Source organism: Emydura macquarii, unplaced genomic scaffold, assembly GCF_026122565.2.
Source record: "Emydura macquarii macquarii isolate MOO-44397 ecotype Brisbane River unplaced genomic scaffold, CSIRO-AGI_Emac_v2 contig_1348, whole genome shotgun sequence".
NCBI lineage: Eukaryota > Metazoa > Chordata > Testudines > Chelidae > Emydura > Emydura macquarii.
The window spans coordinates 460,641-479,725 of NW_027131485.1; the positions used below are offsets into that span (position 1 = coordinate 460,641).

Consider the following 19,085-nt stretch of genomic DNA (forward strand, 5'->3'; position numbering starts at 1 on the left):
AGGGCTATGCTGCCCTCCCTCACCTCCGCCCCAAGAGGTCTCGGAGGAGACTGTCCAGGCTGCAATACGTGCTCACCTCCACCCCGGCGGAGGTGAGCAGAAAGCAGTGGCGAACATACTGACAGTTGGCCAGCAAGCTACCACCCTACCCCTTGAGACAGTGAATGAACACTCGCCCCCTTCCCTCATGACTTGAATGTTCATAAATAAAAGTTTGCATAATTTCAACACATTTCTTTATTAAATCATATTTTGTTCTGGAGGGATTTGGAGGGTACAGATATCGATTCGAGGCGGGAGGGGAGAGATGTTCACCAAAGGCAAACAATATACAGGAACAGAAATCAGTCCTGCATCTCATTGCAGAACTTGGTTTTCAAAGCTTTCCTAATGCAAAGCGCTCCGCGGTTAGTTCTCAGCGTACAGCTGGCGTCTGGCTGCTCATAATTGGCAGCCAGTCTTTCTGCCTCCACAGCCCAACCTTTCACCCTTCGCTTCACATACATTATGAAGAACACAGCACGCAGATATAACTGAAGGGAGCTTCTTTTCACTCATGTCCAGCCTAGTGAAGAGACTCCTCCATCCATCCTTTAAACACCCAAAGGCACATTCTACAACCATTCTGCAACTGCTTAACCTGTTATTAAAACACTCCTTGTTGCTGTCAAGGTGCTCAGTGTTTGGCTTCATTAGCCAAGGGAGCAAGGAATAAGCAGGATCCCCCAGGATCACTATGGGCATTTCCACACCCCCAATGTGAATTTTTTGGTCGGGGAAAATTCAGACCACCCCACATAGATGTCAGTGAAGCAACCCCTGTGATCCACAAGGCCCTCCAGGACCATGGAAAAGTACCCCATTGTGGTTTATGTACTCAGTTGCTAGATGGGCAGGCGCTAAGATAGGGATGTGCTTCCCATCAATTGCCCCCCTGCAGTTTGGGAATCCCATCATGGCAAACCCATCCACTGTGCCCTGCATATTTCCCAAAGTCACTACCCTTCGTAGCAGAAGTCTATTGATGGCCCTGCATACTTGAATCACGGCGGTGCCCACTGTAGATTTACCAACTCCAAATTGATTCCCAACTGAGTAGTAACAGTCAGGGGTTGCCAGCTTCCACAGGGCGATGGCAACTCTCTTCTCCACCGTCAGAGCTTGTCTCAAGCGAGTATTCACGAGCTTCAGGGATGGGGCCAGCTCCGAGCACAGTTCAAGGAAAGTTGCCTTTCATATACGAAAGTTTTGCAGCTACTGGTCATCATCCCACAGCTGCATAACGATGTGGTCCCACCAGTCTGTGCTTGTTTCCTTGGACCAGAACCTGCACTCCAGAGACTGCAGATGATGCGTTACAGCCTGCAGCAATCATGAATTGTTCTGCTCGATGGCTTGTAGCAGTGCAGCCTCGGTGGCATCACTGTTGCCTGTGCTTCGGCTTCTTGCTCTACTTCAAAAATACTCGATGATAAGCCGCGATGTATTTGTGATGCTCAAAATAATAGTGCAGAGTTGAGCTGGCTCCATATCTCTGCAGGAATGGCGAGCGCACAGAGTAAAAAAATGGCACGAAAACAGTTTTCCTGTTTGTTTGGTGGAAGAAGGGAGGGGGAAGCAGTGTTGCATCATGGGACGATGACACTCGTCCCAACAGCCACCGTGGCTAGTTGCATTTTGGGATAGCAACCCACAGTGCACTGCTTTGAAAGTTGAAATAAGCGTGGTGAGTGTGGACGCACAAGATCTGTGCAAACAGTGTAGTGTGTACGCATTGCTGTAACTTCTAAAAATCAGCTGCTGAAAGTCAACTTTAAATAAGTTGACTTCACTCGGCAGTGTAGACATACCCTTAGAAACCTACTACACTTTTTCTTTTGAAAAGGAGACAATATATCAGTTCCTCTAACATCCCGTTTTCAAGATGAGCTAAAATGTAAGTGTAAAGTTCATTTATTCATGTCTGAATACTGGTGACATAAATTTTTGGAAGCATTCGCAATCCATCTCTCACTACATACACTCAGCAGCTGACCTTCCAGTGATCTGCCACACACCATCTATCTATCTCCTTGCTGGTTGTCCCCTATTACAATGACCCATCTCCATTACTTCCATGATAACTTTCTCAAGGTTATTTCCATTTCTACACCTGATGTTACCAAAGTACATAAGTTTCAATTTGTTAATTTCTGACAAGAGAGGCCATTTCTCTCCATTAATATTTCTAGCGCAAACATATGTTTTCTTTTTTGTCCAAAAGATATACAAGAGTCCTCACCAGCACCATATCTCAAAGCCATTGATTTTCCTCTTGTCAGAAGCATTAGTTTCCCAGGAACCACATAAATAAGTCACTATGGAAAAAACTACGCTTTTCATCAGTCAAACCACCATATATTTCAAGATGCCATAGTTTTTCCACACTTTTGTAAGGGAGGCCATGGCTGAGTGATCTATAGTCTTCTTCAGATTTCTTTGGAGCAGCCTCCATAGTTGGATATGTATGATCCCATATAATTTAATTCATTTACTGCCTCCACACTTGACTGTTAAGTGTGATGTCCACTTGCATGCTGTGATTATTGATCATGTCAATGTATATGCATTTTGTTTATGCTACATTCAGGGAAAGTCCATATTAAGCTGGTCCCAAATACTATCTTTCCCATTCCCCAATACAGGCTCTGGTCAGTAGCTACAAAGGCAGATGTTGCCATGCAACAGCAGAACCTACACCATATATTCCTCACAATGGGTTGGAAGGATGCTATTATGATTTAGGCATGTTTCCATTTTCAGAAGGATCCACAGTTTTAAAATGACAAGTTGTCCCCTTGAATTCAGATACCATCAGTTTTTAGTAAACATTAAATTTGACATGACAGCTATATCATAACTATTGTTAGTTATTTCATTGCACCCATAAATACATATTTTACCCCATATTCCGCACCCCAGTCTGCCTGTTTGTCTTGTCCACCAGATATGTCTTGTCTTTATGGACTGTAAGCTATTTGAAGCAGAAATTGTCATTTATTATATGTTTATACACTGCCCGTTTGTGGCTTTTAGATGCTATCACAATATAAGTGTTAGATAATAAAATAATAATAAATACTTCCATATATTACAAAAGAAGAAAAAAGAAAAAGACAAGTCCCTACCCCAAAATTCTTACAGTTAGGATGATGGATCTGACAGACAAGTGAGGCTGTAACATACACTGGGAAGGAGAGATTAAGAAGATGATTACAGAGCTGATTCCAAAGTCTTTGAGTTTCAGTATATATACATAAAGTGAGTTCAACATATTTTTGTTAGTTTGTGTTTTGAGTGTAAATATAGTCTTTTTGTAGATAATGCTCTAATAATATGCTTTTAGAAGTGATCTGAATAAGGCAAAGGTTTCCAAAATATTTTGGAATGGTGATTCATGAGCAAGTGGCAGCATGAAAGAAGGCAAAAAGGCTTTTATGGAAGGAGATGAAACGGGGATCAAGGTTGGTGTAACTGGTCTATTGGCAGCATGTGGGGAGGTTAAGGGAAGAATGCTAAACAGACAGGAAAGAGATGTAGACAGGAATTTTATGATGTAGGACCTTGAAAGCAATGACAAGATTTTTTAACTTGATTGAACAGTAACGTGGGGAGCCAGTGATGTGACTCTTGATCATAGAGACTAGTGTTTATGCCTGCCAACTTTTATTACTCAGAACTTGGTTTACAAAAATGACTAACCAGACTCCCTATGAAAGCATTTGCTATTCAAGATTGGAAAGAGTCAATCTCAGAAATATTTTTCTTTTCCATCCTTCTGTCAGAAACATCGTAAGAACAGAACTAATCCAGTCTGAGACAAAGGGAGCATGAATTCAAGTTTTATTGTCATCAGTTCCAAACCTCAATGGTAACGGATATAGGAGAGAAATCATTCTACCTACCCTTCCCCTAAGTTCCCCTGAATATCTATGGATCCATGAATTCAAGTCAACCCCTGGGGGCAATCTCCAAATTTAGCCAGGCATTATCTTTTATGCAGTAGTCATTTGCTCAGAGTCATTTTCCTTACTGCCATGTCAAGACCTCTTTACCAAACACCCTCTTCAAGAGAGCTGAAATATGGACAGAAATGCCCCAAGCCATAAAGATTTTTCTAGCATTAAATATATGTTTGGTATCCTGTGAAGAAATAGACAAACATCTGTAATTTAATCTTCCTTATCTCCAAGAAAAATATTTAGTCCTGCTTTGAGTGTAGGGGACTGGACTCGAAGACCTTTTGAGGTCCGTTCAGTCCTATGAAAACTTGAGAGGGCTCCAGGTAGTCCTGCTACCTAAAGAAACTCCACTTCATGAGGAAATCAGAAGTTTTCAAGCAGATACTGCATTCTAACTCCTTAGCACTCCAATCTTGACAGTTTTCAGTCTCAATGGGTTTGGAGAACGTCTAAAAACATATTTCAAAACTGACCCACTCACCAACATTTTCTGAGGTTTGGAGTGGGAAAAGAACACTACCAATATAATATATGTCATTTGTTTTATCTCTGGCACTAAGAGTACACCAAGAAACTAGTGGCATTAACATTAAATCAAAGATATTCACCTGCAAATGACATATCTACTATCTAGATAACTTGACATTCCTGAGAATAGTAATAGTAAGTACTATTACTTACTTAATAGTAAGTAGATTATGCCCCGTCAGAAAAAAATATCTCATGCTCAAGCATCAACAAAACATTTGAATCTCTAGTTGACACCCCTAATCAGTCAAACATGACAGAGCAACTAAAATCAAGGTGATTTCAATCATTTTGAAATTTGTCTAATTTGAAAATTATTGCAAATTTATAGGAAACTAAATTATAAACACTGTTTTCAAATGCCATTACTACGAATTAATCTTATTTGAATTTTGCTAAACTGCTAAAGGAAAAAATAATATTGAAAGTAAGTCCCTGATTGTGCAAACACTTAAACAGGAATGTAACCTCACTCACGTGTCTAGTCCCATTGATTTACATGGAACTACTCATGTGCTTAAAGTATATGTATATGTGTTTGCAGAATGATGAGGCTAAAACGATATCTTTATTAAAAACTTCCCTTTTAGAGGTATAAAATCTTTATAATTTCAAAACAAAATTGCTTCAGCATTAACAATGAAAAGTTATTTGGACTTTCAATATATTAAATAAGTTATAATGAATTTTTTTACATAATTAGACCTTTTTTTTTTCTAAAAAAGGAACCTAAAGTTAGGCACTTGAGAGTGGGTTTTTGAAGAGCACTCAAGTGGCATAAAACACAAGTCCTATTGACTTCAAACTGCAAATGCTAATAGAGATTAGGATGACCAGATGTCCCGATTTTATAGGGACTGTCCTGATATTCAAGGCTTTGTCTTATACAGGCACCTATTACTTCTCACGCCCCGTCTTGATTTTTCACACTTGTTATCTGGTCACCCTAATAGAGATGTATAGCCAGGATGAATCTCTTCAGTAACTTGACTTTTGGAAGTTCAGTATACCAGAAGGGTATGTTGGCTGAAAATATAGCATGGGCTATTTGCTTATCAATTTTGTGTTTCAGTTTATTTTGTTCTAATAGTAAGGATATTAATGAGGCCTTGGACTTGTCTTTTTTTAGAAAATATTAGCATTCTATGTATGAAATTTAGCAGAAAATACCACTATGTAAAATCTGAAATTCTACAATTCTAAAATTCGGAAACTAAAGAAAAAACTACAAAACATCCACTATAGTGGTTTAAGGCTATCAGGTAGGAAGAATATAAAGAATTAGCAAAATATAAACAAAAATTATTAACATTTTTCAGAAATGTTGTAATCCAAAAAAACCTGATTTTTTTCTTAAATCTTGATTATCCACTCAGCTGTTAAAACTGTCCATTTTATGTTATGTTTTCCAAACATTTTTCAACAAAGTTTCAAGCATTTTCTGTTAGAGACAAAAATATAATAGCTTCTAAATTCATAAGGAGAAAGTTGTTCCAAATATAAGTTCATTCCAAAAGTGAACAGCATTTTTACGGTGATCAAGAGATTATTTTACTTTCATTTTGCATGCATTCTAAACCACAAGAGAAAAGGAATTTCCATTGTCTGGATGCCAGCAGGGCACTTAAAGTTTCTGCAAGTAATTTAGAAATACAGACAGCCTATTTGTTTTGAATGGAACAGCAAAGTAGAGACTAGCTGCCTAGAAGGTTTCTTTGCAAGATAGATAGTGACATGTATCAAAAAACCCCACAAAAGCTCCTGTTCCAAAACATAAGGGCTCACTCAGCCAGAGTGATCTTGGGATTGAAGGTCATTCCTTTAGAAGACTTTTTCCAATTTCCCATTTTTTAGTTAAAAGACAGTGTGGCTGTAGGAGAAAGGTTTTTAATAGCTGTGGCCATGAAGATGCCAATATAAGGCAAATTCAGAAGAAAAACATACTAGTTTTAAAAGAAAAGCTGTTGGAAAGACTAAAAATATGTAACCAGAGCCTTATGCATCTACTGATTTAGCTTCTTTTATATATAGTAAAAGTAAAATGTGGCCTCCTAAAATTAAAAACAAACATCAAAACATCCAGGTTGCTTGGTAGAAAACAACCATGTTACTGCTCAAAAATCTTTTTTATGTTAAGCTAAATACCATATGCTTCAAACTCCAAGACCACCAAATTCAGGACCAAGGCAGTGGATGGGGTCCCAAGGAGTCTAGTTCTTATTACCAAAATTAAAAAAAAAACAAGGAGGAAAAATGATGTCTTAAGTTCAGACATAGTAGTTCAGACTTGAGGCATACTAATGTGCATTATCCAGCATCCTTATTTCAGTCAGCAAAGATTGAATAACCCTGTGAAGGTGGATGGTACACACTAATTGCAGCCAGAGGGACCCATAAAGAACCTGCTGTTTTATAGAGAAAGAAGGTAAGGTATATACACAGCTTCTGGGGCTATAACTCTTTGATGCAACCAGATAGAGAAACACCTCATTCTTGGCTAAATAACAACTAGAGGATTCCTTTCTACTATTAGTAAGGATGCTTCACACAGATTCAGAACATGATCATTCTAAGGCACATCAAAAACCATGCTTTAAGATGGAGCGGTTGGGGATTGGGATGTTTGATTTTGCCCTTCCCCTGGTCAGGAGATCAAAAAAGGGCTGATTGATGATCATATGTAGGAAGCTCAGAAATGACATATGTAGGAAGCTCAGAAACCAAAACTATCTGGGCCAGTTGGGGGTGATAAGGATGTTTTGTGCCATTCCTGACGAATTTTCCATAAGACACAAGATAGGAGTGGTAATGGTGGGAAGGCATAGTTCAGTTTGTCTGACAATGGAATAAGTAGAGCACTGCCCTGAGAATGGCATCATAGGGCTCCTCTGGATTTTCTGGATTTATGCAGGATTTTCTGTTTGTCTCAGAGGCAAACTGGTCCCTTTCAGGGGTCTCATACAGGGCAAACATTTTTCAGTACAGAGTTATGTAACTCCTACCCATGGTTGACAGCAAAATGTCTGCTGGAGGGAATCTATTACTACATTCTAGTTCCCTGGAAGATAAATTGCGAACAAGGTGATTTAATTGCTGATACACCAATTCCATAGACTAACCACTTCTGCACACAGGGGGACGGATCTCACTCCTCCTTGTTTGTTGATGTAAAAGATGATTGTGATATTGTTTCACCTTATTAGGATATGGTGACCTTGAATGAATGGGAGAAAGGCCTTGCAAGCCTTTTGGCCTTCCTGCAATTCCAAAATATTGATGTGCATACTGTGCAATACTGATGTGCATTCTCAAGATGTTGAAGAGCCCTGCACTATGCAGTTGTCCATGTGAGCTTACCAATCTAACAGGGAAACATCTCTAATGATTGTCCTGTCCAATAAGGAGGGAAGGAAAGGAATGCCCATGCATAGCCAAAATGAATTACTTTGGTGAGAACAGTTATTATGGTGTTCATGGACTGTTGATCTGGTTTGAAGTAACACTTGTAGGCAACAAAAACGAAGTCTGGCAAAAGCATGATATAGGTGCATGAAGTCTATATGACCCAGAATGGAAAGGCAGTTTCTGATAGGTGCTCAAGGATTGCTTACAAATTGGTCTGTGATGTCATATAGCACCTGGAATCTATCCATTGGCAGATAAGCCTTTTCTGTGATTAAATTCAGGGATGCTCCAATGAAATCTCACATCTGCACGGGGGTAAGGACATAGTTTTTCAAGTTTACGCTGACCATTAAGGAAGACAGGAATTGAATCATTGACAAATCAGACCTATATCCTTCTCAGTGTGTCTTGGCAACAAGAAGCCAGTCCTAGAGGTAGGGGAAACTAGGGAAGCCACACACCTGATATGGGCTGCTACTACAGAGAATACCTTAGTAAAGACTCTGGGCATGGTAGCAAGGCTGAATGGGAGCATTCTATACTGAAAATGGTCAGAGCCCACAATGAACCTGAGTAAACATCTATGACCAGGGTGAATGTCCACCTGAAAGCACATATCCTTCATATCAAGAGTTGCAAACCACATGTTTTTGGGATGGGATTATAGATGCCTGTGTGACCATGTAAAACTTGTTTGCAAATAAAATGGTTGAGATAGTGGAGAATGACAATGAGTATCCAGCCATCTTTCTTCTTGGTATTAGGCAGTATATTGAGTAAAAGTCCTTCCCATGGTACTGAAAAGATATCAGAGCTCTATTGGGCCTCATTGTAAGAACGATTCTACTTCTTGTTTGAGAATCTACTCACGAGAATGTACCTTGAAAGGGGTGTTTTGGAGGGGGCAATGATATAAACTTGATCACATAGCCAGAATGGATGATATTTAGCACCCACTTGTCCATTGTTATTGTGCTGCAGGTATAGAAAAAGAGCACTTGATGACCCCTCAAAGGGTGTGTGGGGATTAGCAAGTGGTGGGATTATTGGTTTGCCACTGTGGCATTTTCTAGGAGCAGAAAATAAGAAGTCTCTCACTCACCCTAGCATCTCTAAAGTTCTTGAGTCCTACTCGCCACCTTCCGAATCTGCCCAGAGATCCTAGGTCCTGCCTTCCCCTTATACTCTTCCTTCTTACCCCTTCACAATGACAGTGTTTTCAGATTCTTCTACCAGCTTCCCTGCTGCTGATACACTGCAGTCAACTTCGCTCCTGTCAATTAAAACAAGTGTCACACTGACTCAGTGATGCTCATGCTTCCTGCTGTGATTAAACATCCTATTAGATGTTTTCTTCTGAAAAAGTATTAAAAATCTCCATTTTATAAGCTAAATAATACATTCCATGGTGTGTGTACAGAACATTTTGAGATATCATCATATCTCAATTCAGGAAATCGACAACCCTGAATAGCTGGCATTTCACAAAACTGTTCAGTCATAAATCGTCCCACATAAAGTAGAAACCCTTACATTTAGGGAAAGTGCAAACAGAAGTAAAGTTGATATGGAAGTAGAGATTGCAAATGCCTCCATAAGCATTCCCTTCTTTAGGGTAACAGATTATTTACGTTTACTATATTGAGAGAGAATACAAGGAATTCTGTTAATTATTCCCCAAAAACTATTCCCAAACCCATGTGTTCTATGTGGTATAGAACCACTGCTCTGGGAAAAAGCAAACTTCTTTCCCTTATGGTATGATCCCCCGGGGTAAAAATGAAAGTTACAGAAAGAAATTCTTATAATAGGTGGGTTTTAAAGAAACCTTATTGAGGGCACAGGAACAAACCATCCCAATGTGCAGAAAGAATAGCAAATATGGTAGGTATCCAGATTGGCTTAACAAACAAGCCTTTGGTGAACTTAAACACAAAAAAGAAGCTTACAAGAAGTGGAAGCTTGGACAGATGACCAGTTATTAATCAGAAGAAATAATAAGTCTATTTACGTTTATACACAGTAAGGAAATTTAGAATTGTCTTCATATACTAGACAAGAGAAGATCTGGATGAAGAAGTTAACAGGGCTAGTACTAAAAGAAGTAGATAGGACTTGAAGCCAGATTTTCTTCCAAAAACTTCAGATCTGCTTAATTTTTGAGTGAGGGTGGAGGAGAAATTGGAAGAGTCCAAAACACAGGCAAATAGGATACTCCAAAACCCTTTTTCATGTCAATAAAGTAGATAACTTAAGTTTTTGTGACGCTGTTTGAAATATGAGTGTCCATTTATAATATTATAGAATCATAGAGTTGGAAGGGACCTCAGGAGGTCATTTAGTCCTACCCCCTGGTCAAAGCAGGACTAACCCCAGCTAAATAATCCCAGCGAGGGTTTTGTCAAGCCGCAGTTTAAAAACCTCTAAAGATGGAGATTCCACCACCTCTCTAGGTAACCCATTCCAGTGCTTCACCACCCTCCTAGTGAAAAACTTTTTCCTAATGTCCAACCTAGATCTCCCCCACTGTAATTTGAGACCATTGCTCCTTATTCTCTCATCTGCCACCACTGAGAACAGGCTAGCTCAATCCTCCCTGGAACCCCATTTCAGGTAGTTAAAGGCTGCTATCAAATCTCCCCTCATTCTTCTCTTCTGCAGACTAAACAAGCCTAGTTCCCTCGGCCTCTCCTCATAAGTCCTGTGCTCCAGCCCCCTAATCATTTTTGTTGCCCTCCGCTGGACTCATAGAGCTCTCTTACATACAGTGCAACTCCTCCACCCTTTCGCCCCTGCCTGTCCTTCCTGAACAGTTTATACCCATCCATGACAGTGCTCCAGTTGTGTGAGTTACTCCACCAAGTCTCAGTTATTCCAATCATGTCATAGTTTCTTGACTGGGCCAGGACTTCCAGTTCCTCCTGCTTGTTTTCCAGGCTTCTTGCATTTGTGTATAGGCACTTGAGATAACTAGCTGATTGCCCTACTTTCTCAGTATGAATCAGAAGGCCTCCCCTGCTGCATCCTCCTCCTTCTGCTTCCTTGTGGTGTCCCACTTCCCCACTTACCTCTGGGCTTAGGTCTCTGTCCCCCATTGAACCTAGTTTAAAGCCTTCCTCACTAGGTTAGCCAGCCTGTCCGCAAAGATACTCTTCCCTCTCTTCGTTAGGTGATTCCCATCTCTTCCTAGTAATCCTTCCTCCAACAACATCCCATGATCGAAGAATCCAAAGCCCTCTCTCCGACACCACCTGCATAACCATGCATTTACCCTTGCAATGCGACGGTCCCTACCTGGGCCTTTTCCTTCAACAGGGAGGATGGATGAGAGCACCACTTGCGCTTCAAACTCCTTTATCCTTCTTCCCAGAGCCACATAGTCCACAGTGATCTGCTCAAGCTCATTCTTGGCAGTGTCATTGGTGCCCACATTGAGAAGTAAGAAGGGGTAGCGGTCTGAGGACTTGATGAGTCTTGGCAGTCTCTCTGTGACATCCTGAATCCTAGCTCCAGGCAAGCAGCACACTTCTCTAGTTTTCCGGTCCGGACTGCAGATGGATGACTCCGTCCCCCTTAGGAGGGAGTCCCCGACCACCATCACCCTCCTCTTCCTCTTGGGAGTGGTGGTTGTGGAACCCCCATCCCTAGGACAATGCATCCCTTGCCTTCTGATCAACAGGGTCTCTTTCTGATCCATTCCCTCAGATGAGTCTTCCAAATCATTCTCCACTGTAGTACCTGTGCAGAGAGCCTGAAAACGATTCATTACCTCTATCTGCATAGTGGGCATATAGGTTCTCTTTCTTCGGGAGTCACATGCTGCCAATTTTCTTCCCTGTTCTTCAGTTTCCTCTGCCTTCTCTGAATTTTCCTCACACTGTGCCTGCAGTAGCAAATCATGTCTTCGATCGAGAAAGACTTTGTTTTCTTTAATGCAACGCATGGTTGATACTTGGGTCTCTAGTCCTTTAACTTTCTCTTCCAATATGGAAAACAGCCTGCACTTTGTACAGATGAAGTCGGCTCTATCCTGTGGGAGGAAGACAAACATAGCACATCCAGTGCAGGTGACAACAGCAGATCGCTCACTTTCCATATCTTTCCTCTGAGAGCCTCTTCAGATGCTGTATTTACTGCTTAGCAATGTCTGAAAGGCAAAAACCCGCTGTGGGCTCTCCCCCAGGCGAACTCCTTCTGTTTGCCTCTCCTCTGTTTGCAGCTCACTTGGTTCGCAACTGGCTGCTTCTTATAAGGCTGCTGACTTGAAGCAGTTGCCCCGCCTCAGTGCCTCCCTCTGCAATCAACCACTCAAGGCCCACCTGGAACAAAGCACTCCCAATTCACACTTTTCAATCAATCAATTAATCAATCACACACACAGTCAGCTGCCAAACAGTCCCTGTAACTTCACCAGTCACAATCACACACACAGTCAGCTGTAACTTGCACAAATGGTCTCTCAGATACTCACCCCTCTAGCACACAACACAGCTCCCCTCACATAGCACTCACCTGGGCTCCTCTCGGACAGATCCCAGGCAAACTCCTTCTGTTTGCCTCTCCTCTGTTCGCAGCTCACTTGGTTCACAACTGGCTGCTTCTTATAAGTTGTTAATACCAATATGACAAATTTGCCATGAATCTTACAAGATATGCCATGTAAGGTATCATTGGAAAAGTCAGAATTTGCTAAGTATGATAATATTGATTATGTATTTGTATCATCTTTGTATTATGAGTTATAAATATGTCTAATATATTTATATCTCAAACTTGTGCTGTGCTACTGGGTTACACTCCCTGGCAGACTAGAGTCAGAATCGTCCAGCCTGCTTGATGACTCATCGAGATAACTCAGCGATATAATGAACCCAAGGAGAAAAGCCAGGAGGTAGGCCCTTGAGTCAGCAGGACATGTAGAGACATGCCTGTAGTCAGGTGGACTACAAGTGCTTTTCCCTGCGCATGTGCTGTGAGCGTGTATTTGGAACAAGCCACATGGCAGAGACTATAAAAGGCAGCTGCACCATCTCCATCTTGTCTTCATTCCTCCTTCTTACCTCTGGGTCAACTACTCTACAAATGAAGCTTTGAAACAAAGGATTGAGACCCATCCAGGTACTGGATATACTCAAGAGGAATGGTACAAGCCAGCAAGCTCACCAGTACTGCTAAGAATCTGATATATATGGACTTTGGGGTTATTTATACGTATCTGATTGTTTTGATCATTTAACAGCTCCCATCTTGTTTGTTTCTTTTCTTTTATAATAAACCTTTAGATTTAGATTTAGATACTAAAGAATTGGTTGGCAGCGTGGTAATATGGCTGACCTTTTGGGGATCAGAAGAACATTTTATACAGTGGTCAGAGTTTTAAATAACTTCTCACTTTACTGGACATAGTTGTTGATTGAGAGTCAGAGACTGAAATACAATAAAGGGGGCTGTGTAACTTCTTATTTTAGCTTCTTGAAAACCAGTGTGGGGATTGGAAGCATTATTTGTGACTGACTGGTGAATCTAACTTCAGTGTTAACCACCAGTTTTGGGAGAATCTGCTCTCCTTTTTGCAGTCTGCCCTCACCTTGGCATTTTCAGGTGGGCTACCCTATGTACATACAGGTCACATTAAGTATTAAGTTTTCCTACATTATTATTTTCTCCAGTAGATGGAAAAGGTTTCAATCCATTAATACACTACGAGCAGCTGGGTATGTAAGTTGGCTGAATCTGTACTGGCTGAAAGAAGAGAAGCTGTGATACAGTCATGAGATACTGCAAAGAGACTATCTAGTGCAGGAAGCAGAGCAAAGTGATTTAGCTTCAGTATTCAGGTCTAGAGTGTTCTACTGCAACTGGTGCAGATACAAGTGTTTTTGTGTACCTTGAATGCTTTGTGATGAAATGGCCATTTCAGTCTTGCCACTAACAGCTCCAAAGCACTGCAGCCCTTAAAACAAAACTGAAAGTATAAATGGAACTAAAATGGACCCATTCCACAGTGAACGACTATCTTAAGAGGCAGAAAAACAGCCAGTGTTGTGAAACATACTCCTGAGGGAAGAGGTGAAGGAGAGAGGATGGGAAAATGTTCCCTTGTGAGTTATTGTCACTTACCTGATTGATAGAGATGGGTAGTGCTTTCTTCTATATGTTTACTCTGGTGGCAACTGTCTCCTAAAATAAGTAATACTCCACTGCCAGTAACTCCGTATACTGCAAAAGTGGCCACAATTTGGCCAGCAGAGCCCTGTAATGCACATTTCTGCTTCACTACATGTTTATAAAAGAGGTATAGCCCACAGAAGAGTGGGATTGATATTCTAAATCCCTTGCTTTGCAAGGTAAAAGGAAACAGAAAACAACAAAATAATGACCAGGAGATAAAATCCAAAAAATAATCCAGGAAAGATGGAGGCATACTTGATAGGTAACAATCCTGTGTTGCTAAAGAAAGAACTAGACTTAATAGGGTTCTCTCATTTCTACTTTCTATGGTTTTATGAAGAAAAATTTAAGAGGAGGGAGTAGAGAAATGGAAATAGGTGAAAGTGACAACTTTTAGATTAGCAAACTTCATTTTATTAATTGTGTTTAATTTATTCTAAATGATATACAAGACCCAATTTCAAAAAACCCAACACACATATCTAGAAATACATATATATACAGTCTTCAAGTGGCCAACATGGACCTTGGTGCCACAGAGTTTACCAGCTTGCATTATATTATTGTTTTAACAATTAATATTTTTGTAATTTTATTCAAAATCTTTTTTTAATAAAAAGAAAAAATGCTATCCATATTTTTTTTTTGCTTCTTTTCAACATGTGCAGTCTTATTCTCTAATAACTATGTGTTGGTTACCTAGGAAACTACTGGAGGATAAATGTATAAATGAGGATTGGATGTATTATCAGATTAATTCTTACAATTGTGGATACCATTTAAAAGTGGTGCATGTGTTTGTGCATTATTATGGTAGAGGTGCTGAGATGTCACATCCTCCTTCTACCCCCACAAAATAAATGCTCAACAATTTAAAAGGTCTGTTATTGCTGCTGTTATTGGAGGTGCGGATAACATGAAAAATTACACTGAATATTAGTAAGTTATATTTTTGAAAAATTTACAGAAATGAATTATGGACTAGTCTGTTTATGCATCTGAGTTGCAAAAACAGTTTTGATTGATGTGAGCAGAGATTTTTAAGAAGTAATTTTGATAGAAATGGTGATATAAAAGTGTGTATATAAACAAACAACTATAAATATCTGAGCCCATGAAGAGGGAAGTGCCAGACATGCCCTGAAGTCCAGTACGGACTTTGGTATTGATGTTACATGGAAGGCACTCAGACACTATGGAGACGGGCAGTGGTATAAAACTCTAAAATAGACAGAGAGAAATCAGAATCTATGCACTGTATTTCCACATACAGTGGCATGCACCACTTTTTGTTTACTTTATGTACAGTAATTAATATAAGGATGCAGCTTTTTTAATTTCAAAATTAAACTTTATATTATAGAAGCAGAAACAAAAAGAGTGGAGATTGCACACTAAAGGCTCAGTTCTGCACTCCCCATAACCTTGAATGCAGTGGAGGCTTTGTCCCCACACTTTTGGGCCAAGGAAGGGAGGATGGGGGAGCATCACCTGAGCCAGGGACTGACTGGAAGGGGCTCAGGTGGACCACTGCCCATGTGCATCTGAGGGGTGGGGGTAAGGATATTTATACTCCATTCTCTCCAGACAGAGCCATCTTTCACCCTGAAGCAGCAGCACTCACCCTCCCTTCAATGGAATCAGAAAATAAACAAGTTTTATGATCTGCTGTAGGCAGACAGTGCACTAGTCACGAGTTTCGGAGCTGGAAAGCAATTTTCACTCACCACCAGATTGTCCAGGGCAGAGTGGGGTTTTGTTTTGTTTTTTTCCAATCTTCCCCACAGCAGATCAGGGCCTGGTTGGGTAGGCAAGGAGGTAAGGTTCCAGTTTTCACAACCTAGCAGGTGGGAGGTATCTAGTACAGGTACAACTACTTAGTCCCCCATTACACCTCTGGCGTTCAGGGCAGAGACAAAGCTCCTCCACTCCTACCTGTTTCTAGCAAGTCTTTCAATGGTTCCCCAGCTGTGCCCCAGGTTTTTCAGCTCAGCTTCCACAGCTCTTCGCCATGTTTTTGGGCAGCCTCATTTTCGCTTGCCTTGAGGTGTCCACCTTATTGCTATTCTGGTGATAGAATCAACTTCCATCTGAAACACCTGGCCAATCCATTTCCAACACATTCTGGTAATGATGGTGCTCATATCTTCTTGGTTACACTGTACGGATAAATCTTGATCTGAGATTGTTCTGGGCCAAAAGATACAGAGGATTTTTCTAAGACAGGTTGTATGAAATTAAGACAGCTTGGACACGAAATACTTTGCCACTGCCCATCATTCTGCACTATAAAGTAGTGCTGAAAGTACACAACTCTGATTTTTAGTTTTGATGTTCTATTTTGATTATTTCCCGACAGTATTTAAGCTTCTAAAAGCATTTCTGGCTTTATTGATTCTGTTCTGAGTGTCCTGACTTGTTCCACAATCCTGGCTGATGGTACTGCCCAGGTATGTGAATGTTTCTACATTAATGAGAACATAATCCTCTATCCGTAGTGGTTACGGTGAGGCAATATTAAAAGTCATGATATCTGTCTTATTGCACTTGATTTTCAGTCCAATTTGCTGGCTGAATATGTTGAGTCAGGTTGTTTTCTGTTATATACGGTGATGGGTGTGTGATAAGACAGCAAGATCATCTGCAAAGTCCAGGTCTTCAAGGAATGAGAAGGGCACCCATCTAATACCTCTTGGCATGTCTTTTATTGTGTGCTGCATTACCCAGTCAATGGCGATGTTAAAGAGGATTGCAGACATAACACATTCCCTGAACATTCCTGTTTTGACTTCAAAACTGAGCTCACTGTGACCAACACTACATGTAAAATTGGAATAGAAGCTGTTAATGATGTTAATTACATGAAGACGGATTCTATAAGCCCTATCCTGTGAATGCTGTCAAAAGCCTTCTCAAAGCTCTTCTGTGCATCCATGCCCTTTCCAAAAACTGGCTTGCTCTTTTCTGAGAACACTATCAACTGCCTCTAATATAAAATGGACTATGATTTTACACAATACCTTAATTGGCACAGATAAAAGTATAATACCACACCAGTTATTATAGTCACTGAGAACTCCTTTCTTTGGTATTTTCTCTGTAACCCCTTTGGTCCACTCATCTGGCACTTTTTCCTTTTCCCACACTGAGATCAATAGAGGGGCCAGGATAGATGCTGGTAACTCAGGATTAATTGTGAACAATTCTGCATTCAAGTTATCCTTGCCAGGAGCTTTCCAATTTTTTAACGATTTGATGGCTTGACTGATCTCTTCCTTTGTTGGGGTATCTGTTTTGATATCAGGATCCTCTTCTGCCTCCAGAATGTTTGCTTCCTTTTTAGGTGGTTCCCTATTCAGCAATTCTTTGAAATGCTCTATCCAACGCATTTCTTGTTCTTTTTTCTGTTGTCAACAGGTGGCCTTGTTTGTCCCTGATGAGACTGTTTGTTGGTGTCTGCCATTTACCATTAATAAGCTACATCATTTTGTAGATGGTTCCTTGTTCACCATGGACAGCTGCATCCTCTGCTTGTATTGCCAGATTATCAATATAATGTCGTTTATCCGCTCTCACAAGGCGTTTAGCCTCCCAAAGTGCCTTACTATATTGCTTGTGGTATGTGTCCTTTAGCCTCTGAGATTTTGTGTATAAAACTTTTTTCTTCAGGGCTCGTCTGGTTTCTATGGTGCTCCATGTGCCGGGTGTAAACCACTCCTGTCTTTTCTTCTGCCCCTAGCCTAGACAGGCTTCAGTTCTCTGTTAATAATTGTTACTTTGTCCCTTTGTTATAATTGTTACTTTGTTGATCTCATCTGGGTTCCCCTCCTGGTCATCAAGATCTGCAAGTGCCTGAAACCTGTTTTTTAACTGCAGAACAAAGACTTTCTGTATTTCAGGTGAGTTTAGGTTATCAAAGTCATAACATCTATATCTCTTGTTTGATGGACCCACAGTTTTCTGTTTTAGCTTGGTGGAGGCTGACACAAGATGGTGGTCACTACCAACATCTGCTCCTCTTTTCACTTTTACGTCTGTCAATAAGCATTGCCATTTACCATTAATCATTACATGGTCAATCTAAGTAAGTACAGCTCCCTCATAAACCAGGAAGTGAAAGTAGATTTAGGGGATGTCATCGCCTAAGGAAGATGAGGAAGGGGAGCTTGTGCTCCTATCATCTAGTAAGGTAAGGAGACAATGCCCTTTCCTCATCCCCTTTAAATCCTCTTACAAAGGGAATGCTATGGGGTCCCAGCAATGTGTTGGGAGTAGAATGGGAGGAAGAAATGATGGCAGCACTCTCCAAACACATGGAAATGATTAAGGAAGGAATTATGACCTGCACTGTACAATTTATTGCTGGGTAGTTTCCAGAGGAGTTAAAGTTGAGGCCTAATTAAAACCACATTCCTTGCATCTTGTCTTTTCTCCTGCTTGGCCAGGACAATAGTCCCTCCAAACTCAGTTCTCTATGAGGGGAGTGTAGCTAAACCAATATAACATGCACTGTATAAAACTGTATAAAACATGTACTGTATAAAACTGTATAAAACTATATAACATATACTGTATAAAACTGCTTTCAACCCATCATACCTGGTCTACAGGATGGAGAAGCAAGGAAAGAGAAGCAGCTATCATGGAGTAAAAATGGAGAGTGAAATGAAAAGCCCTTTGTTTTACTTCTAAAACAACAAAAAACTTTGTTTTAAATTAGAGATCACTGTACCAGGAAAAGATCCTATTTTCAAAGGTAAGTACACTCATATAGGTATCATTTAAAAAATTCTTAAAGATGATATTATAAACATTTCCTTTCTACTGCATTCCCATTTTAGGACATGCATTGCAGCAGGTTATAAGCATTCTTTTAGCAAAACAGCAAGATACTTTCACAAAGGTCTACTCAATTTACTGTACGTAACATCCCATTATATTTATATAGTGCCATTGTTCCAATTTTCTTCATGATGCCCT

At 40.4% G+C, this 19,085-nt stretch overlaps 1 protein-coding gene across 1 annotated transcript in view; it reads right to left on the reverse strand.

The window, feature by feature from the left end:
• Positions 1 to 19,085, reverse strand: part of SDK1 (sidekick cell adhesion molecule 1) — a 640,423-nt gene that overhangs the window by 389,818 nt on the left and 231,520 nt on the right. The gene's annotated exons all lie outside the window — the stretch shown is intronic.